Consider the following 23,445-nt stretch of genomic DNA (forward strand, 5'->3'; position numbering starts at 1 on the left):
CTTACCTGCTCCTCTGCATATCCTACTGAACGGTGCCAACATTTGAAAGGAGGTTGCTGATAAAGATTGCATCATTAAAACTATACTGCACCCAAAGGCAAAGTTGCAGCCCATGTTATAAAAGAGCAAAGATCTGCTGCTCATTTCATACGTGAAGACTGCTGTTCTTAAAAACACCAGCAGCAGAAACAGTTTAATTATGATGACTAAAAAAGTATATAAATATAAATTACAAAATGTAAAAATAATTTGATATGATATCTTAAAATGGTTTAATTAAAGTCAGACATTCACTATATTGCCAAACGTTCTCCAAATCATTGAATTTGGGTGTTATAATAACTTCCAGTGAAAGGAACTCTTAATGCTTCATCATACCAATATATTTTGGACAATTTCATGCTCCCAACTTTTTGGGAACAGTTTGGGGATGTTTCTGTTTCAAAATGACTGTGCTCCAGTGCACTAAGAAAGGTCCATAAAGAAATGGATGAGCAAGTTTGGCGTAAAGGAACTTGAATGGCCTGACCTCAACTCAACAGAAAACTATTGGGATGAATTAGACAGTCCTTCTTTTTTTTGTGATAGTTGTGGGCAAAATTCCTTGATCTTGCAGCACGCTTTTCTAAAAAATGTGATGGAATATGCGGGATATTTATGCAATTTTAAGGAACTTGCAAAAATTGAGGGAACTTGCAAAACTGTTTGCAGCTTTTGCAGCTTTTCAATGATGTTCACGTCACATAATCACGTCACTTCATAATGTTCCCATGGCAACAGGGGACATGGCTGCGCTTGTGTGAGGTAAATGTAACATTTTTAAACTTTCTGCTAAGATGTGTGTGATTTTTGCTACGAAAATGTTGGGATTATGAAATCGTGCAAGCCCCACATATTTTGTGCACGGAAATCTGAAATGTATGCTGCAAAAGTGTGGCATATTTGAAAAAAATGCGTCCCCTGCATAACTATGATGACTTTGGCTGATTATGCGTTAAATCATGCGATTGCATAATTACGTTTTTCTGGAGGGACCGATTAGAGCGGGGCTACGAGCGAGGCCTACATCAGTGTCTGACATTACAAATGTGCTTTTAGAAGAATGGTCAAAAAGTCCCATAAACACACTCCTAAACCTTGTAGAAAGTCTTCCAAAAAAGAGTTGAAGCTGTTATAGCTGCAAAGGGTGGGCAAACTCCATATTAAATTCTATGGAAAATTCTAAATTCTATGGAATTTACATTATTCTTGTAAGTGACTGCAAATATTATTGACTTACATGTTTGTATATGATTATCCTGTACTATCCTTGTAAAGCAACCTTGGGTGTTGAAAGGCGCTATATAAATAAAAATTATTATTATTATTATTATGAATGGGATGTCATACAGGTTAATGTGCATATAAAGGCAGGTGTCCCAAAATGTTTGGCAATGTAGTGTATTATTTCATATGACTAAATCAACCTGACAGCATTAGAAAATGTTACCAGAAGTTATTTTTAAAGACCAGATGAGTTGAAAATATCTTATTCATACAGTGGGAGTTAATTAATGAAGGTAACCAATTTGCAATTTTCTGACAAGATCCCCAATAGGTCGCTTGGCTGTTTATTATAGGAGAAAAGCTCTACACGAGCAGGCCTGTTAAGCTGTATGTATATGAGAATAATATAGCATTTTGGGCAAAGGGTTTGGAAAATCAAATGATAAAATCTAAGCAATGTTGGCCTACTTGTTGTTTAGTGTTGAAGAAAGGATCCCATTAGGCACAGTCTCTGTGGTTCATCTCTCTCTCTCTCTCTCTCTCTCTCTCTTCTCTCTCTCTCTCTCTCTCTCTCTCTCTCTCTCTCTCTCTCTCTCCCTCTCTCTCTCTCTCTCTCTCTCTCTCTAGCCCTCCTCTCTCCCCCCTGGTGTGAAATGCTTGTGAAGTGCTTATAGTAAAAGTTCCATATGTTCTGCATTAAAACCAAGCTGCAGTGTCGATAGATGCTAATATAATCATCTGGCCCCACTTGCACATTAAACACTATATAGTACAACCTCTCTCTATCTTTCTCTCTCTCTTTCTATTAATTAAAACAACAACTGACATAGGAAAATATTTAAATAGTGGTAATAGTACAATAATAGTACAATAATTTTAATTACAAAGTGTTAGTAATGTTTACAACAATATTCATATACTACACTGTATGAGGTAAATTTCATTCTGCCGTTCTGCTATTAAATGCTGCTTCAGTTCAGGTTATTTATTTGTCACATGCAGCTATGCAGTACACACATTCAACTTACAATGAAATGTAGACCTAATCAGCTTCTTACACTGTGCAAGTAAAAATAGAAAGAGGTCATGCTAACTGACAAAATAACAATATCATATTAGTATAATACGCATATGCCAAATGTGTGTCAAATGTATTAATAAAATAAGGGGGACAAAAAGAAACCACAATTTAGGCTAAACAAAATGTTACCCTGAGGTAACGCTGTATAAATTAACACTGTGCAAGGAATGTGCAAAATAGGTGAAGTTAAAATTTGCATAATGTGTTACATGCTAGTAACACTTCAAAGTGCTGTGATGCTTGTGCAATGACACTAGGTGTCATTGAACAAAAAATCACTGGGTGTAAGAGTCATATGGAGTAGTCAGACTGACATGATCATATTGAGGAGTCTGATGACTCGAGGGAAGAAGCTCATCCTAAACCTCTCAGTTTTGGCCATCAGACTACAAACTGCTTGCCTAATGGAAGCAGGTTGAACAGACAGTTACATACGTCCCTAATGATTTTAGTAGCTCTGTTACACCAACGTCTGGTGTAGATGTCATGCAGAGAGGAGTGAGCAGACCCTGTGATTCACTCGGCTAAGCATACCACTCATTCAAAGACTCTGCGGTCCTGTGTAGAGCAGTTTCACACTGAGATACACTGAGTCAGAATGCTTCTTCTGTAGCCTCTGTATCGAAAGTTTTCCAGGATCGCAGGAGGAAGAGACCCTGAATTTCCTCAGCTGTCTCATCTGAGCTTGAGTGTGTGCAGTCCAGGTCTTTAGAGATGTGCATAGGGCAAGCTGATCATCCTCTCTACTGAGGTACTGAGTTGCTTCCTCCTGAAGTCTATACAGTCTTCAATGATATTTTTTGTTTCCCAATTTGATTTAAAGACATTGTTAACATAGTCCATGTGACTACTGTGGTTCAATCATCATTTCATAAATTGACAAGAATACTTTTTGTGCTCATAAAGTCAATCTTCGTTTTCACGAAAGGAGCACAGCTATGGGTTAAATTTTATTTTTTTTGCATCAGCCATAGACATGTACACACATAGATGCCCATTTATGGCTCGCATCTATGGAATTAATTTCATCAAAAGTATCTAAATTTGTAACAGAAGATGAACGAACATCTTATGTGTGTGGAACGACATGAGGGTGAGTAATTAATGACAACCTTTTCAGTATTGGGTGAACTAACGCTTTAAGTTGAGATGTTTCGATCGATCAGCCGCAGATCGGTATTGGTCGATCATTGCATTAAATGACTCGATTGATACTTTCTAAATTTGCTGATCTCATGAACCAATCTTTCTGTTTACTTTTGTCATTATAGGGCTTCTGAATGTGGCTGCAATTGGAGACCGTGTGTACGCAGTATGAGCATTTTTACAAATCGTTGCTCATGTGCAACATGCAAATTTGAAATTCCATCAAACAACACAAATATATATCTCCATCAAACAGCACATATATTCAAATGATATATATATATATATATATATATATATATATATATATATATATATATATATATATATATATATATATAATTTTATTTGGAGCGATCTCACTCAAGTTTTAAAGCTACAGTAGCCTAATTCATCTCTGAATAAAATCACTCTCTGCTTTTGACTGAAGCACTGTTATGCTTAATACGAATGCGTGTATATTTAATTTACACACTGAAGACTGTCAAGTGTTTTATTTTCATTACTTTTAACAGACATCAGCCTTTTTAAAGGCATATTAAATTGGTCTTTGTAGAGGGAAAATTTGTTGTGCTCATTTATTTGATTCTCTTTCAAACAATAATACAGGCTACCTAATTACTGCATGTAATATAACGAAGGCAACATCTCTGGTATTACTTTAACTAGAAAAGATGTTAACAGTTGCAGTCATCAAAAAGCTTGCATATTAGCTTGAAGACTCAGTATCGGCTTTGTTATCAGCCGATCATGAAGACAAAAAATCGGCACTCGGTATCGGGTGCAAAAATCCTGATCGGACCTTTTAAGTATCTCAAATAATATGTATCTCCATAATTCCATAGGAGAACTAAAATTGAAACAAATCCGACAACAAAAGAGTATGGAGCTGAAAATTTATGTAGATTGTATAGTTATAGATTATAAATAATATATGCAACTCATGAACCGGTCAGGACTTTTAAATGAAATCCAGCGTTAAACACACACACAAACGCAAAATTCCCCTTCTACCCCGGATGATAAACTATATCCATTGTTTACATAAGGCTGGCTTTCTTCTCCTTACATCCAAAAACACACTTCTTCTTTTGTGCTATTGTTGAGTTTTGAAATTAAACAATGACAAATGGAAAAGTTTCCATTTGCTCTCTTTTTGATCTCATTGTTATGGGATGAATTATTAAGATTATTAAGGAGATCTCATATATTTTATATTTATGGGAATCTATTTTTTAGTATACTTATTTATTTTAATAATCTAAAAAGCTACAGTATGTAAACAAATGTTACATGGAATATTTGTTGTATTTGCAGATGTACCAGGATTTTTTAATCCGGTCATTCACAAAAGAAATCCACACCAATATCTGATTCATGTGGTGACATCTAAACGACATGGTTTTTTTTCAAGTAAAATATATTATTTATAATGGAATAAACCTGGCTCTAGGTTACAACAACTGAAGATTTTCTTTTAAAGCATTTCATTAAGTAGAAATAGATCATGTCAATACAATTTTAGATCCATGTATTGCTCATGCATTATAAATAAATGTATAATGCACTGTTATGTAATCACTGATTAAATTCTGTGAAGGAACGTTTTTTTTTTTCACAAATCATTGCGTTTTGCACAACTAGTTTGTTTGGTATATCTGTCTTTCTTCAGCAGTGGTTATTTGGTTAAGTCTTGGTTTAAATGTCTTGTGTCAACAGGGCATGTATGTAATATTATGGATTTCTGAATGATTGATTCTCCTTTCCTGAGAGATGAGGAATCATGCAAATGCAGATATTTAAAATAGCTCACCTTTCCATATGGGAATTTTGTGCCGATTCTAAAGCGTGCGACAATGCAATGTCTTCCCTTGACTGAACAGGATAACGTATTGTTTTTATGGATTGCCATGACAGCTCTTGCGAGAGAGCAATGACAGAGCTGGCATTCATTAGTACCTTGAGGATGTGACAATCGAAATTAGGTCTCTGTGATGTACCGGTCCATATTTCATCTCAAAGCTGGAGGCCTTTCTCTTCTAACGTTCTGTGTTAGGTAACTCATGCTTCACGCAAAATACCACTGTCAGGCGTGTCGAGTCGCAGTGTGTTCTAGCACGGATTAATGTGGTATTCTCCACGTTCGGTTTGTGCTTGTGTGCTGTTTTCTTGGCCTTATCCCAAACTCTTACCTGCTGCTGTCCCTACTCTCCGTTCTGGGTCAGCGAGCGTGTGTCGGTGTGAAGGGAGGGCTTGTTCATTCTGTGTCACCCTGCTGTTAACCAGATACCATTACTGAGGTTAAACCTTTTCATCTATCAAGGCTATGATGATCAAACAGAGCCAAGCCTGTGGCTCATGCACAGGAGTGCTGTTAAACTAACGGACGTGCCAAAACAAGCACCCGCACACACTCGTACACTTGCACACACTGGGCATTGCTGGTAAAGACTCATCTGGAAGAAAAACGGTCTGTGTAACCAGCCAACCGAGTCTGCACCAGCTGATCGGTGTGTTTGTGTGTGTGCTCTCGAGAAGGAAAGAAACATAGTCCATTTACTCATCAAGACAACATGTCGAAACTTTGAATTCTTTGTCCGCTAACGTGTCTCAAATCAATGCACCGCGTTTGATGTCAATAAACCGAGAGCCCATTCTAAAACTCATCTCGCAGCTTGAGGCTTCATTTTAAAACGAAGCATTTTAAGCAGCCAATATTCCGGCACCCGCCATGAGTTTTTCTGCACGTTCGTAGTTGTACATATACACGACTGTCTAAACACCATCTGCGATATTCTGTCATAAATTGCGCAGGAGTGCAGAAATATATATATATAACCCAGAATGAATCTATAAATACCTCAGATTCCATTTTTCTTGCATTGATTGATTTGCTCTCGAATAATACTGACACACAATTTTTAAATATATTTACGAACTTGTGTGTTTATCAACTTGTGTATAGATTAATTTGTGTATACATCTGGTTCTTGACATGAATATATTTGTAGAAACAAGCATGGTGTAAATAAATAAAGAGCTCAGATGCAAAAGCTGCTAAATGCCACCTCCATCAAAAATTAGATGATGATGTTAGTCGCTTTCACACATACAGTCTTTACTGGTAAATTGCAGTTAACAGATCATATGTTAACAGAACCGTTCTGGTAAATCATTGCTGCCAAGAGAGGTTTTAAGACAACCAGTAATTTACTGGTAAGTGCTATGTGTGAACAAAGAATTAAGACTACCGGCATTTCGAATGGACGACGTCAGACTTTTGCCACTTCTGTTTTCACAGAAGTGAAAACGACAAAATACGGACCGTGGATGAAGTCATAACTTGCACTTTCTCACAGAGTTAACTGGTATTTTGGTACTGATGTGTAAATGAAGTCGGAATGTCACTGTGTGTGTTAACAGCACATTTTTGTATTTACTGATAAATTCATGGTAATTTACCAAAATTACTGTGTGAAAGAGGCTATTGACTGAATAATCTCAGCATGTATTATACGTTCATCCAATACCTTTGCTTCAAATCCATTTGATCCCGGCATCATGCCATTTAGAAATTCTTTGTTGTAATACGCTAAACGCTACGTTGGCTTTGTGCACTTGTCCACTGCATGAAAGATTAATTAGATGAACAACGACTGGATCACAGCGTCCCCAAATGGGGTTTCAGTTTCTTCATATTTTATATTCTGACTTTCATTATTTGCATTGTTTCTGGTTGCATTTTTAGTGATTTTGCAATTGTTTAATGACGTGTATTTTTAAAAGTAGAAATTTTAGCCACAAAAACTTTGAGGGGTTTGCAGCTAAAGACTAAAGAGTCAAATGTGTTAAATAACAATAAAAGTACAAAATTGACATTTGTGAAAATAAGATTTCAATTAACGACTAATGGGACGTATACACCAAACGTGAAGTAGATTACATACAAAGTCAATGCAAAGATGCAAACAGATGCAAACTCGTGTGGGGTGATGCGAATGGGGAAGTGCCATTGCCGCGAAAACACGCAATATTTACCTCAAACAAAAATATTATTAATTTAAGGAAAAAAATTCTCACGACAACAAGTTAAATCCTGTGAAACTATATATAGAACCAGAGAAATGCTCATTTACAAGAAAACATGTCATAAGCACTGTTTTGCATTTGAACTTTTTATATAAATTAATTAATGAATTAATCTAGTGCTGGGCAAAGATTAGTTGCGATTAAACGCATACAAAATAAAAATTATTTTAATTGTGTTCTGTGTGTAATTATTATGTATATATAAATACACACACATTCATGTATGTATTTAAGAAACATTTACATATGTATATATACACATATATTAGAGTATAACTGGTAACTAGCTGCCAGTAACTCACTGTAGATTTTACATTTTTCTGATCTTCTACAGTAAGTTTCTGGCAACCAGCTGCATAATTACAGCAATTTTTTTACAGTGTTATTTATATTTTTATATATTCCATATGATATTTAAATAAATCAAAATTATATATGAATAAAAATATCTGAATTGAATATATGTATGTGGTTAAATATACATAATTGTATATATAAATATATTATACTATATTTATATATTATATAATATATTACATAACAAATTATGTTTACCCAGTACACATAATATATAATGCAAAAAAATCACTTATTTTGTATGTGATTAATCGCGATTAATCTTTGCCCAGCACTAATATTTACATTCTTATTATTTTTATCTGGTGAGTTTTAAGTTTAAAATTGTAATAACTTAAAACTAGTTATAAAAAAGTAAATGGTAATGGTAATATAACATATAAAACTACATGTTTTTGTGATATTGGCAATAGAAAATTAGGTTGTCTGTCATTGTTACCACCATGTAGGAATCATGTAGTTTTTCCGGTAACACTTTAGTATAGGGACCAATTCTCACTTTTAACTAGTGTCTTATTAGCTTACATATTAGCGGTTTATTAGTGCTTATTACACGGCTCTCTGGAATGCTTGATTCTGATTGGTCAGTTGAGACATTTGCAGGTTCGTTCTTTTCAAATAATAACCGCTCCAAAATAATAACGCATAGCCGGTACTACTTGCACGAGTAAAATCGCTCCGCGCCAATAAAGATCAATAAAGATTACTGTCTGTTTGGCGCCATCTTGTGACAAACACTCGACAACCACGACAAGACACCGACAGCTTACTGAGACTGAACTTGACAAATTAGAGCATGACAGCTACGAAGCCTACACACAAAAAAATACAGAATGGGCATTAAAACTTCTCAAAGACTGGTTAAAGAGAAAAAAATGGAGACAGACAAGTATGAAGCAGAGGATCTTAATAAGGTATTACGATCATTTTATGCATCTGTGCAAAGTTTCGCGGAAGGATAAAAATGTTAATTTAAAACAAATATGGCAATAAAATGTTTCATATTCATGTCCAGTTTTTTTTCTTCTGTGGCAAGTAGCCGTGTAATAAGCGGGATAATGTAGAGGCAGCCGGTAGTTATTGGGAAATAAGCCCCTTCAGTGTGATACAAGACCCTCCGCTTCGCGTCGGGTCCTGATCACACTGTCGGGGCTTATTTCCCAATAACTACCGGCTGCCTCTACATTATCCCTTACTTATAAAGGACATATTAATGCCTTGTTCTGCATGACCATATTTTACATCCCTTAACCCAATCCAATACCTAAACCTAAAGTCTACAACAACTACCTTATTAGCTATTAATTAGCAGTAAATTGGGAGTTTACTAAGGCAAAAGTCATAATTAATAATCAATAAGTGTTCCCCATACTAAAGTGTTACCGTTTTTCCTTTGTTGTAAACCAACTGAGGAAGAATTTTCATACTTTCCCATAAAATGACAGTCATTTTTCACTCTCAGAAAAAGGTACAAAGCTGCCGCTGGGACAGTAGACTTTCAAAATGTACACCTTTGTACCGTAGGATGGCATATTAGTACTCAAAAGTTACATTTTGGTAACAAATGTATACACATATGCACCTAATGGTGCATATTATGATCCTTTTATAGTGAGGGTTGGGACCATTTATTTTGAAAGTGTATAATATGTACAGGGGCTGTCAAACTTTAAACATAATTTAAATTTTTTTTTTTTTTTTGACTTTGCTATTGTTCTGAATATTTTTTTAACTATATAATTGCTTTGTGTGAGAGTAAGACCAAATTGTATTCAAAACATTCAAATCTATTGTGTTACAAGGGGTCAACCAATGTTTGTAAAATGAAAGTATTGTTGCAAATTTGAGTTCTTACAAATCTTTTCTTTTATACACACAAATATTTTAATAGCATTAGCACTGTGGAGTTTTTAATCCCTAGCCCGCAGAAAGTTCTGGAATCGAATGGACACTCGACTGAAGTTTGGCAGGAGCTGAGGGGTTTTATATAGACTCACATTAATCTTCTGAAGGAAAAAAAACTCTTATTAACCCACATAACCAGAATAAGATAATTACCTTTGTTACTGCTCTTCTGTGTTTAATTCTCAGTGGGTCCAGATGTGTGTGTTTTTGTGTGTTTATAGGAGGGATATCCATGAATTATTAATATTTAATTATATCTTAATTAAGACTTATAATTTTCTCACATTTTAATATTTCTGGTAACAGACCTACAAGCTGTCAAGTCAGCAAAACTGAATGTGTTCATTTTGAAAAACAAACCTTACAGCGGACACTAAACCATGCGTGATGAATACAGAGACTTACTTCTTAACTGTGTATGAAAGAATAACTGTATAAAGCACAGAGACGCAGATAAGCAATGCAGATCATAGCAGTGAGGGGATGGTCTCAAACGACGACACTTCAGGAGCCCACGTGCTACCACGTAACACACACATCAAAGTGACTTTGATCATTGCACACACAAACATGCTGCGCAGGTAAACAGGAGAGAAGGAGAGAATTTAATACTAACATAGCCTTCTGCTTAATATGCATTCTGTGCAGTATACTATTTTTTTACAGTACTACCTAAAACACTATGCATTGAAAATGTCAGCAGGCTATATGCTTTATTGCTTTTGGATGACCTTTCTGTTTTGCATAAACAAATGTAGTTATTTTGCACTTCTAATTCACGTTTGTATAAACAAATCTTAACCTCTGGCAGTCACAAAAGTAATGTTAAAAATCAGAGTCTGTATTACTTCTGGTTCATTCAATTCACTGGGAATTGTAGGTCAAGTCGAGTGAATTGCATTCTGGGATAGGCTTATAAAATTCCTTGTAGTGTGCTCTGTTCCATATTATACATTTTGACAAATGTAGTAGGTCATCTGGCCATTCCATGCATACTAAAAATTTGCATTCTGTGCACAGTTTACATACTGCTCAAATAGTGCAAGTTGTATGACAGTGTGCTATTCCAAATGTAGCCCTGGTTTATTAAGACAGAGTTGAATGTGCTGTAAAATCCCTCAACAGCTGTCTGTATTTTACTACAACCCTGTTTTAATGACAAAAGACCCCTAAGAGGTCTAAAAAATCACCTCTGAAAAATTAGTTCTGTCTATTTGAGGAGAAGCTTAAAATAGCGAATAAAACCTCTTGTGACATAACCCTTTCTGCTCTAATTTCCGTTACAATTACGTTGAATGCAGTGGTACACACAGACACCCTGACAGACTGGTGGACAGATCAACAGACAGGGCGCAAACTGGAAGAGCATGGAAACCTGATATAAGTTAATTCACTTGGCCATATGTAGTGTATACCTTTCAGAAAGGTAGTGTTATTATATAGTTATTATAGTGTATAAAGTTTTAAATATGGATATTTTTTTTGCAAATTTACATTGATTACCCTCTGACCTTTATTAAGGACCTATATTAAGGTATTAAGGGGGGTTTGAAGTTTGTCTTGTTATTTTATTCTGTAAACAAACAAATAATTACGTAAATTATTTATGTACTTACAGCTTTACAAATGTAAGTTATTCCTATTCATAAATATTAAAATCGCGGGCATTGGCGTTTCTTACTCATAACAATGACATGCTTTTAGTCATATTTTCTGACTTATTTATTTAAGACAGTTTACCTATTTACCTAATGAAATGATTATGATATTTAGAGAATTTCACAATATTTAACTTTTAAAAGTACGAAATGAATAACATTTCTGTATTTATTTAACTATTTTTTAGTATTTAGTTTGTTTGCCATGACACACAAAAACGCGTTTTCTCCTGCTGTCTTCTATGCAATACGTTATTATTACTACTAAGCAATAATTACAACAAAATACAACATATTCACAAAAGATGTTAGTTTTATTCATTTGCCGTAATCCACATATTCATACGACAAATTCATGAGATTTCGAGGAACAGATCCAAATTCAGCCCTTGATTCAAGTTCTCATCAGCAACCGAAAAGTCAGATCGCGCGTTCGTTAACGGGAATTCAAATATCCCGCCTCAAGAAGCTTTACAACACATTGCTTTACGGCAGTGATATCAAAAGCTCATTGGCTCTTTAAGTGCCACGTGACATATTTGCGTCATTTCCATTTCCTTGGTGTATGTTTGAAATTAAAGCGTGCCGTGACCAAACTTTGGGATTAATCACTTTAATACTTCTCTTTACTTTACTTCATATACTCCAGAGAGAGGACCCTTGGCTGCAGCACATCATCATTTTAACTATTTTTGGTACTGATTTTAATATTCGCAATAAATAAGTTGTGTGTGATTACACTTGTCTGTCTGTCATGATTTTTTAAACCGTAAAGTTAAATGATTTTAATAAACTGTTTTGCGTAGGACTGTAGCACCTTAAAATATCTTTTGAATGCTATATTGTTACTAATATGTTCCTATACATATCTGTCCGTTACGTTGCATAATATTAAAAGAATACATTACATATTTAAACATTTTGTTTATAAAGAGTTTGGGTTTAGGGTAAGGTTTGGGGTAGGGTTAAGGTGGCAACATATCGCTAAAATGGTTAAAAAGAAATTATACAGCAATCTTTATGGAATGAAAGATACATAAATGTTTCACGTTTTTTAGCTGTCAAAACGTAATAATGCTACGTTTAAATGTTGTAAATACGTCTACATTGTACGTTTTAGCATCTATTTAAACATACAAAAAATACGTTTTTTGTTTTTTAAAGTTACGTGTAAATACTACAAATTGGAAGAGTGGATGCACTTTTTTTGGTTTTAAAGTCAGAAGTTGTTCCATGGTCCCTGTTTATTACCGTTATAAAGCTTGGAAGAACAAGTACATATTTTTGTAACTAATTGTGTTCTTCTGAAAAAGAAAATCATGTAAATCGAGGATGGCTTGAGGGTGAGTAAATCATAGGGTAGTTTTCTCGCTTTAAGAAACTATAAAGAAATGAGAAATTACTCAGAATTCTTTAGTGAGATTTTAACTTGATGTGCCAAGCCACTAGATGTGCCAAGAAATGCAATTATTTATCAACTTCTGGTCTTATTAGAGTTCGTTTCTCCACAAAACATTTGGGCACTTAAAATGTAGCAATGTCACTGCATTAGATTAGAAAAATATCAAATCAACAGGCGTACTGTACTGTAACGAAAGAAAGCATAAGCACATTTTCTAAGCAATATATTATAAAAAGAAAGGTTTTAAGTTTCCGTACAAAAGCTACTCGTCCAACTAAGTGCAAAATGTTTCATAGTTTATGTAAGAATTCACTTATGGTTAATCTTTTCAGGCAGCTGTCTGAACGTAAAAGTAACCGACCTTGAAACGGTTTGAAAAAGACTGAAGATTTAGCATAATTTGTTTGCCAACTGATTAGATATTTGAATTTAATGCATCCTTAAGCGTGGCTTACAGTAAGTGTTTAAATATTTTGGAGCCAACATATATGATTGAATAACTACATTATAGCCTAATTTGTTTTAGAGTAATTTAAAATATTGCATCATAAGTTTATTAGTAGGATTTATTCAATTTTATCCACCATGGTAAAGGCATTTATTCTGATTTAAACATATACACACACTTTTAGCAAATACTGCTTTTATGTACAGTAATAATGTATTTAGTTTTGGAATCCATTCAAATCATACATAAAAAAAGAATTGTCTGATAGATAAATGCATTTGCTTCAGGTGGTTGACCAGCCTAGCAGACCAGTCCCTGGAATCAGGTTTTCCGGTGTGTAGATATTACTGTAGACGTATCGTTCAGCCTTACAAGAGATTGAGCTGTATGACATCAGCGGAGTGGGCAGCAAATACTGGAAGTTATAAAAAACATGTGGACAGTAACTGCAGGAGAGAACTCACTCCCTTGGGCTGGGAGAGAGGTGGTGGAATTCACAGAAAGAATGTGTGTGGTTTTATGGATGAAAAAGCGAGCGAGGTAAAGAAAAAGGCAAAACCATAGAAAGAGAGTGTGTTTGTGTGTTTGTGTTCTGAGTGGGCTTTTCTTCTGCTGTGAACCTCCTCATTGTTATGCAACTCACAGAGCGAGAGACTCACCCTGGACAGGACAGCAAAGTGTTTCGGAGAAGACTCTCTCTCACTCTCTCTCTCTCTCTCTCTCACTCTCTCTCTCTCTCTCACACACACACACACTCTCTCTCACTCTCTCTCTCGCTTAGACTCACATGCATACACTAATGCACACACCTGGGTCTCAAGGCTGTCTCTTTTCAGAGCTCACTTGTAAAATGTGCACACATACACATTTTGCCTCTAAGTTTAAAGGAATAGTTCACCATAAATGAAAATTGAAATGTAATGAAAAGATTAATGGAATTTTTTGATTTACTTGTCCGCATGCTGTTTCAAACCTGACTTTTTTCAGTGGAACACAAATGAGGTGTCCTGTCCTCGCTTTTCAATAAAATTAAAGTGGTCCCATTTACTACAGTGCTCAAGCTTCAAACTGACTTAAAAGCACCCTCAATGTACAATGAATATAGTACACAAGTTATATGGACCACAATTTAGATGTTTTTAAGGGCATGTTCACACGAGAACGCTCAAGGGTGAAAACGTAAAAAAATTTTAGCGGATGTGCCTTTCATTTAGACTGCGATGGCGTGTTGGGGCTTAAAACGCATAAAAGTAAAACCACCCTCCAGAGCGGAAATCCTAAAAACGATCTAGTCTGCTCATGTCGGCTCTGGTCACATACGCGTTTATGTCACAGGCATGAGCCAGTTCAGGAAAATGACAACAAACATGTCGGATTATTTTTATACGTCGGACATTCAAGTTGCCATAGCAGCTCTGATAAATATACAAGAGTCTTTCCAGCAGTTGTATGAAATATTCACAGCTAGTATTACTGATCAGAGAAGGTACATTAATTACCTCCATGAAATTGTTGATGCGCCAATTCTTCTGAGGCAAACCAGACGGCTTTGGACGAGACCTGGGAGAACAAGAAAGAAGGTACGCAGGAGCGCTGACTTGGTGTTGTTGTGTGTCAGTGCTTCACATTGCCACCTAGCCGCCTGGAGTGCATACTACATGGAATATCACACACTTTTGCGGTCACATATACATGCAGATTTCCCCCTCAAAACGCTTGTATAAACTCGGAATAAAAAGTGATAACGCAACGCCACTTTTGCGTTTTCTTTTCAGATAGTTTCAGTGTAAACGTAGCCTAAGTCAAACAATAGCTTTATGAAGATCAGAAAGAAACTGAAGTTATTTAATCATGCCATTTACGTTCGACCTCAAATGTTATTTACATGCATTGAAATACACTTTAAATTCTGCTGGGTTATTTTTAAAGTGCACCTATTTCATTGCTAAAAACAACATTATTTTGTGTATTTGATATAATACAACAACATGATCTCACAAATTTCCGTGAAATAGTCACGCATTATTTTGCTCAGTTTTGAGTGACATTGTCACGTATTTCCACCATATTACGTGCCCCTGACACGACTTTCTTTTCCGCGACAGTTTCACATATTGGTTACTCAACTGTTTTTCCTATTTTTAAACAATTGTCGCTTCGGTTTGGGGTTAGATTTGCTGTTTGCGTTAGGATGTCACTTAATGTATTGGTTTATAAAAAAAATTTGTATGCTTTTTAAACCATCGTCGCCTGACGTTAGGGTTAGAGTTGGGTTTGGGTAAGGATGTCATTTTATGTAACAGAAAGTTGTTCTAACCCCAAACTGAAGCGACAATTGTAAGAAAATAGGAAAAAAACGTTGAGTAACCAATACGTGAAACTTTCATGGAAAAGAAAGTCGTGTCAGGGGCACGTAATATGGTGGAAATACGTGACAATGTCACGCAAAACTGAGCAAAATAATGCGTGACTATTTCACGTATTTTGTGAGATCAGGATGAATACAATGTGTTCGCGTGGTTTAAAACACATTATTTTTCACATACTGTACATTTTTGTAGCTCCAGATTTCCGTGTCTTCCTGACATGCACTGATTTTGTATAAAATGAATGGATTTGAAAAGCGCTGTGTGCCTGATTGGCCATCTAATCTGTACGTTGTTGGCCTAAATACCTCTGACATCAGCCGAAAATGTGACACTACTTACCATGTTTGAAAGATTCGGTCACAATGCAATGCTTACAGGATTTAACTTACAGGCTGTGAGTCCAAGTAGGAGGAATTATGATAATGTTGGTCTTGACTATGTCACCAATCCCAGGAAGTAAACTGTTGCCTACAATCCTTGGGTTTGTTGTAGTCCAAGAAAAGAGATTTACGTTTGGGGTTTGTACCTTTTGCATATCGTTAACATGTACTAATACACACATACACAGCAAAGGAAAAGTACAATTGTGAATCAGACCTTAGGAGCTCTTTAACTCAACCAATGCTGGTTAAATATTGGACAGAACACATGTTGGGTTAATCAATAAACCTATGCTGGGTTGTTTCAACTCATGGTTGGGTTAACAACAACCCAGCATAGGTTTATTTATAACCATGTGTTCTGTCCAATATTTAAAGAGTTTGGTTCCAAAACGCAATTAACCCATTTTGACAAATTTTTGTAAAAATGTGTTTTCTATACCAAGAAAGTGAAAAGATGAAAACCACTATTTTCTGTTACAAACTTTCACATAGTATCTTTAGGTTATAAAAACTTAAAAAAATTCAAATCCATAATTAAAATTTCAAAGATTTATTATAAAAACTGCTTCTTTTTTCCACAAAATGCAATAAATCCATGACAAGTTTTTTTTTCAAAATGCTATAAATGTATTGAATCAATATATAGATGTGCATTCATCTTTGCCATGTTATATTCATTTAGCTGAACAGTGGTATACACTGATTAAAAAAACAAACAAACATTAATGGCATTAATCAAAACAATTACTTATATGTCATACTGTATTAAGAACACTGTCATTGCTGCTGTTATACTTGGGACGTCGTCGCTGAACTTTTTTGACAGCGATCAGCTGTAAAATGTTTTGGTCCTGCTGGATTTTCATTGCCTTCGAGTAAAATAATAAAAAGTTTTTCATAAGATCTTCTGGGGTTAATGTGTTAGCATGACAGAAGCTTGATGCTGTCAGGAGAACAAGCAAATGCCGTAATTTTTCTGTCTCCTGAGTGCCTCTCGCATAAATAATTAGATTTTGATGGCTTATGTTTCTTCCCAGAAAACCACCACAGGTTTAGCAATGCCATCAAAGTATTATTTTGTTTTTGTTTGTTTGTTGATCACGAAGTACAAAGTAGATGAGGAAAACTAGGATTTTGTGTGTATTCCGTGCCACCATTGTTGTTTTCCAATGCATGGAATGGTGCGCTGTGATTGGTTGAGCGGATTTATTGCATTCTGCAGAAAAGGAGGACTGGCATTTATCGCATTTTGCGAAAATAGGGAGAAAAGATGACAGAATAACACGTTAGATATTGCATTTTGCATAAAATTAAGAATTTACTTTTTAATACTGACCAGATACAATACTGATTTTGACGGGAATGACGTTTATCACGTTTTGTAACCAAACTCTTAATTTGTCCAGCATTGGGTTAAAAAATAACCCAGCAAAAATTTGAGTGTATGAATACAGATTTTAGTGAAAAATGTTTTACATTATTATGTTTTGCTTAGAGGTGTCCAACACAATCTCATGGCAGTTTCTAACTATTTTAAGAGATGGTTAATATGCACAAAATTTTACAAAATAATTTTACATAAAAAAAAATTGTACATTTTAGTAAGACAGTGAGATTGAGTTTAGGGGCGGAGTTAAGGGAGGGGCTTTTTTAAAACATGCTTTTGTATAATTTACTTCATATTTATACAAATTAGCCACTTCGCAAAATATTTATCTGTGATCAGGCTTAGGTATCATATGGTTTCAGATATATTAGCAGTATGTGCAATACATTGAATAAGTTGCATGACTGCATGCTGCTTTTGATGGTACCTCTATCCGATCTCCTGTAATATTCCGTAGAAACAAGACAGCCATAGTGGGTTTGCAACGACACATAGATGACTGAATGAAGAATGAGTTTACATTTTTGGTTAAACTATTCCTTTAACTGAAAGTGTACTGTTCACACAGCCCACCACAGTCATTGTGCACGCAGATTGTTTAGTGCGGACTTTAGGACCATGGAGAGTTCTCCCACAGTACCAAGCGCACACAACGCGTCTTGAAGAGGAAACCCCCACAGGAGCGCTTGCTGCCGGATACCTGAGACATCTCAAATCATCTCTCCTCGCGCCGCATCTGACCGACGAGCGCGCAACGGAATGCGCAGGAGCGTCCGCTGGATGAGGGCGCGCGATCAAGCCATGGGTCCCCTTTATCATCTCTGACTTTTTGTTTTTTATCATCGTGATGTCAAAGTCATAGAGACCCTTGGAAACCTTTAGAATTCTCCGTGAAGCATCGTCTGTATTGGAATAAACTCAGCCGGTGATTTTCTCTGTTCCGATGGATCATTTGCTCAGATTCCCCATTCATCGTGATGCGCGCTCATTCCTTCTTCAAGTATCTTATTGACTGACCGCCGATCAATTTTTGGACGTGGGCTGACGGTAAGCTCGTGTTCGGTGTTAGTTTACCAAGCGAAGTTTGAAGTGTGTGGTTTTTGGAGAGGTTTCATGGCGATGCGGGGGTGGCGAGTTGAACTGCACCGGCTCGTCGAGATGACAGTGTATTCTAACCTTTACAAATAACATCTAAATGTGGAGTTTGACGCACAAACTATGGCAGCTCATTTTAATTGGAGTTGAATTGTAGGATGAACATGTCAAGAACAGTTCTTTTACTTAAATCAAAAGGAATTGATTTCCATTAAGAAAATTAAACCGATCTTCGTATTATTGACTTTTTTTGCATCGTGACATTTTCACGTCAATCAAGTACACAGGCACAAACTCACATACTCCGTACTGCGAAAAATAAAGATGTACGTATTATTTAAAGTATTTATACATCATGGTCGTGTTTGCTTTAGGCTACTTACATTTTTGCTGATTTATCAAAATCTCAGACCCATTATTATTATTATTATTACTGTATTACAGTAGGCTAATTATTAGGAACAACGAGAATCGCGAACAAACTAAAAAGTAAAGCTGAACACGTCAAGGTGATGCAAGTGAAAATATCATTTCTTGATCCATTTGATTTGGAGGTAAAGTATATGTTTTCTTAATATAAAGGAATTTCGTGGGGGAATCGTTAATATCTCAATGTGAGCAACTGACTTTTCATAGGCGCAAAATGAGACGATTTTGTAATCGTTGTCTTTTCATTATTGGCGAAATGAGGGTACAGTGTTTGTTCCAATAGCGCTGCATATAAAACCACTATGAATATATGATATGATATCTCATTTGAGCGTGGTTATATCTAAATAAATATGCAATAAAACGCAATGTGATGCGCGGCACCGTTTGAGGTGGCTTGTTTAAAGGCGGTGTTTGCGGGAGTATTGCACCCTCCTGCGATGGCATGGACACACACACACACACTCGCTTATACACACTTATACACATATGAAGGTATATTTGGTGCAAAACAACTCCACACCTGTGACAGTGGAATTTGTATTTGTAGAGATTATCCACACATGTGTATAAGTAAACTTGAAGCCGCAGAGGACGAGATGCAAACTTGTAGATTTTTTTTCTTTCCCTCAAATACAACACAACAGTTACACATTCACAAATCCTTCAGTGCAGCTGCACAAATCCCATTTTACAAATCACAGATTAAGAAACTCACAAGTTCACATTTTTTGCTACAATTGATGCAGTAAATATGGTGCATAACCTACTTGAACACCTGCATCAAATAATGTGAAGTCACACACAAATTTTGTACATTCGCAAAATCAGTTTGTGCATCTGTGCGATGAGACTTGCATGTGTGTACAATTTATTTTTCACAAATATTTTTTTATTTTTTAAATATTTTCTAGCCCAAACACAAGTACATAAATACAACTGCTTGAATCTGCTGCTACGAGTTTCAAATACTCTTTTTCGTGTGCTCTCTCTTCTGCACCAAATATCTCGAGATAAATGGTGCGAAAGTGATTTGTATACCTGTAGGCTTTGGCGAGCACTGTTCAGCACTGCCCACCAGGTGGCGCCTCAGACACTCACTGAAGCAGAGTTTATTAATTACCACCAATGTTTCAGCAAAGTAAATCGCCTTTATCAAGGTATTATTTTCACCAAGTGGAGAACAATATAAATGGGAGTGCTAATTATACACACATGAAGGTAATTACATACAATACTCCAATGATTCATTAGTAAACAAAATATAAGTTTCATAAATTTTAAACCATCAATATAAGTAGATTAAAAAATACAAGCAGCAAATACACACATAGGCCTACATTTAAATAAGATACCAAATGATGAAAGTCCCATTCATTTTTAATATCATAAAACAAATTATTTTATTTTTCAGACTAATTTTTAATTCAAACAGGAGGTGGGGCTATGGAAAGAACGTTTGTGATTTCTTTTGCAAAATAACCTTTTTTGAAGAAAAATATGTGTATTTAAATCATGCTTTTTCTTCTAATATACTAATTTGGATGATTATTTCTGTCTTTTTGAATCGGGTTACTGAACAACTAAATTCTTTTTATTATTATATAAACAGTTGTTCTGATTTCTTAACATTTACTTTGGATGCTAACCCAAATCAAATCAGCTTTTTAGACTTCTGGATAGCTCGTAATTGTTTATATAGGGATCCGATTAAAAAAACCTACAGCTCGTAATACACTAATAAGAGTGGATTCTTATTGTCGTGAGCAGGGCCGTACGCAGGATTTTATAAATACCGAGGTCCATATGTATTTTTTTAGGGCATGCACACCAGGAAAAAAATTCTTATTTCTCTGCTCTACATATATGAATTATAACACATCAGAAAACCAAAGAATCTAATAAGTATAGATTTCAAACCATGTCAGTATGCGCAAGACTTGTGTTGTTTATTAGTAAGACATTGAAATAATTATGTTACCATCCTGGGCACTGTCAGTTAAGTAAACATAGGCTAACTGAATATAGGATCAGTTTAGTGAATTAACCAAAGGCTATCAAGAATTTGTTTATTAAATTCATTCACAATATGCACACACTTATTATACACTTAATATGCTGAAATACAACATCAATATTGCAGTGGCAGAACTAGAATTTTATAAATGGGGTGGCCAAGGCTTCTTTAGGGGGTCCATATCCCATGAAAGAAAACGATATGTAATTATTATAATACTTCACATTACCCCATATTAGATAAATATTCTTCTTGCCCTGAATTCATTACATGCATTATACTAACTGTAAGATACAAACATAATGCAAGGCTGAACTTGCATAATAAACCAATAATAAACCAACTTACTTTAAAGAGCAGAGCTCAACATTAAGGATTGTTGGCAAAAAAATATATTTATTCAAAATTAAATATGGATTAATCTTTTTTTACGAAGTTACAGTCAGGACCAGTGAGTGATTTTCTCTTCTTTTGTTATTTAAGTAACTTTAATGACTTCAACAGGTACTGTTTTTTAGACTTTAAGACAGAATGTAATAAAATGTTTACATTCGGAAGACATATTAAGACATAATCAGTAGTTTACTATGATACTCACTTAAACAGTCCGGACCTCAATGGTGGGTACGGCCAAGGTCAAGAATCCTGTCTGTGTCTGCCAGGGGCGGCGTTTGCGTATGGCAGGGTATGGCAGTTGCCATACCCTAGCATTCAGACAAAACACCAGAAATCAACAGGCTATAATGAAGCTCATTAAAAATAATGTTAAATATTTTAAGTAGAACATATCTGAACATTGGTACATCACTAATATGGATAATTTACGCGTGTGCTCGACTTCATGCTATAATACAGGACCGACATGTGGATGACATCAACGTGCCGCGAGAGCGGTTTGAAAGCAAACTCTTCCTATTATTTCTCGCCTCACCCTCGCGGTACTTTGATGTCATCACCCTGTCGTTCTTGCAGCGCAGATTGAATTGTGCAGGAGGTTTCATGATGACCGCTGTTGTTATAATCTTTATTTTCGCAAGTAAACTCCTCTTTTTGTTTTAACATTCAAACAGACTCTCCCCCACACTCGCGCAATGCATATTGCATACATTATTCCAGAAGTAAAATGATTTGTTCAATTCAATTTCAATGCCATTTCAATTCGATTTGTTCTCTGTGGATAAATTAACATGTTCTCTTACACTGGGAAATTGTAGCGCAGTCGAAGTGAATCGTATTAATTATTTGCGCGCGTTTTTGAATATGACGACTTGTGGAATAAAAACTGCACGACGACAAAAGGTAAGACTTGTTTTTGCATTTAGCCCTGTTTTACTAAGAGTTTTATTTAGTGTTTTAGTCTTAGTTGGTTTGCTGGCTGGGTTAACTACGTGTGCTCTATCACATCATTAAAAGTCTTTATTGTGTTTTATAAGTGTTTATTGGCGGCTGTCATGACAAGATTTGTGAAGGGATGTTACAGTATGTTTTGATATTATCTTGATTTAGTTTTATCTGTTGCTGGAGTTCCACTTAGTTAAGAATGACAACATTTGAAAAGCATTTTAAACAACCATGATTTCTGTTTTTGTTTTTCATTTGTATTGCTTCCGTATTGTTGTCAGTAAGTGTACATCCGTGCAATCATAGTATGATTTTATACAGGTTGGTGGAGTATGTAAACATATGGGTATAATGTGGTTTCATAGATTCGTTATTTGAATGGCCGCCTTGTACGAAGAATTTTTGCCATACCCTAGGTTTTCGTGAAACGCCGCCACTGGTGTCTGCCCTATTTCCCTCTTGTTCCTTTGTTGCCCCGCCCCCTTTTTTGTTGCCATGGACATTAATTCATACTCCACCCACTGCCCATCTGTTTCCATAGTAATTAATTGTTTCTGTTCTGTCATTGGTTCTTGTCACGTTTAATTACCCTGCCTGTTGATTGCCTGTTTGTCAGCCGTTGTTTTATGTTGGTTGTTTCCTGTCATGTGTTACTGTTCGTGTTCTTGCCTGTGCTCCTGTATCTTTTTTGGATTTAATACACTTAAAAACTGCATTTGGATCCACTCATCTTGCCATGTCTTGCCTTCCTGTGACAGTTATCATCCGTTAACATTGAAGAAAAGTCTTCCTTAAGGTCAAATGTAATATATAAAGTCTAAAAATAATATATAAGGGACCAAATGATTTTATTAAGAATCTTAATGATATGGAAATATCTTTGGGATTCACCCCCAAACAAATACAAGCTTATTTATTTGATAACATGTCACTGTGGTAAATCATATGTAGGAAAAACAAATAGAGAGTATAAAACACACATCGCAAAACATCAGAGTGCAATAATATGCAGAAATATGAACCTGCCATTAGCACTGCATTTTGTTGAACTTAATCATCCTATTACTTCATT

General features: G+C 35.5%; 1 protein-coding gene across 4 annotated transcripts in view; it reads left to right on the plus strand.

Moving 5' to 3' along the window:
- Nucleotides 1–18,156: 18,156 nt before the first annotated feature.
- The window catches only part of il1rapl1a (interleukin 1 receptor accessory protein-like 1a), a 108,609-nt gene continuing 103,320 nt past the window's right edge, over nt 18,157–23,445 (plus strand). For all 4 annotated transcript variants that reach the window (XM_065251700.2, XM_065251702.2, XM_065251701.2 and 1 more), the window contains exon 1: nt 18,157–18,538. The gene's annotated coding sequence lies outside the window, so the exon portion shown is untranslated. The remainder of the gene's footprint in view (nt 18,539–23,445) is intronic.

The sequence above is a fragment of the Paramisgurnus dabryanus genome, chromosome 15 (assembly GCF_030506205.2).
Source record: "Paramisgurnus dabryanus chromosome 15, PD_genome_1.1, whole genome shotgun sequence".
NCBI lineage: Eukaryota > Metazoa > Chordata > Actinopteri > Cypriniformes > Cobitidae > Paramisgurnus > Paramisgurnus dabryanus.